Here is a 939-nt window from a genome sequence, read left to right as displayed (position 1 = left end):
ATATTTTATTTCTTTTTAATATATTCTCTCAGGTATTTGTCACAAGGACCTGATTAACTCATTAAAACTATATGAAATAATAGTTACAAAGTACAAGTGGTTTGGATGTATTTACTTAATTTCTACTTCTTTATAATAAAATATATCATGATAACTATTAATTTATCTTTAAAAATAGAGAGAGAGATTCATAAAGTGTTACTATTAATGTGGTAAGGATAATTAAAATTGAATTTTTAATTTTAGTTAGCTAAAAGGGTAAGAAAAATTATCAAGCCTTGAAAATTAATATAAAAAAGTAGAAACTAGAATAAAGAAGGAGAAATATATTTTATCTGCAGAGCCCAATTTTATCCTCTAATAAAAAGTGCTTTTCTGTGTTTTCTGTTCCATTTTAATCCATGGACACAAAAGATTCTAGTACCAGAACAAAGAGGTAGAAAAATAATTTATTTGGAGAATAGAAATGTCTACACTCAGTGTTCTGGCCTATGGATGTCTGAATGATTAGTAGCCTAACATTCCTTGAAAAATGAAAAAAGCAACCCTGAGATGTCTACCAGTCTGGTGCCAGGGGCTCACACAGGGAGCTCTCCTGAAAGTGGAAGAACCAGGCCTGGGATGGTAAGTTTCACCCAGGAGAGAGCAAAAACAGATGACCTTCATATGAGGACACTCAGGCAGCCCAGTGGCAGATCTGTTGATAAGCAAGTCAGTGATGACTACCATGCCACCACCATGGTGCCCACAGCTAGCCTGAGATGACCACCATTCCAGAGTACTACAGGTAGACCAGGCAAAAGATGAGTCATGCCTATTTTCATAATGCATGGGTGGGGTATAGCACTCCTGAGACCACTCCTAAAATGACCCCAGACACTCAGAAACCCTAGACAGCAAAAACAGGAACAAATAATTCACAGAAAATGACTAGGTGAA

The 939-nt window shown here is 35.8% G+C and overlaps 1 pseudogene; it reads left to right on the top strand.

The window, feature by feature from the left end:
* Positions 1 to 422: 422 nt before the first annotated feature.
* Positions 423 to 523, top strand: LOC115029162 (annotated as a pseudogene).
* The last annotated feature ends 416 nt before the right edge of the window (positions 524 to 939 follow it).

The sequence above is a fragment of the Mus caroli genome, chromosome 13 (genome assembly GCF_900094665.2).
Source record: "Mus caroli chromosome 13, CAROLI_EIJ_v1.1, whole genome shotgun sequence".
Lineage (NCBI taxonomy): Eukaryota > Metazoa > Chordata > Mammalia > Rodentia > Muridae > Mus > Mus caroli.
The sequence above is the reverse complement of the archived record's forward strand: the minus strand, read 5'-3'. Positions and strand labels throughout refer to the sequence as shown.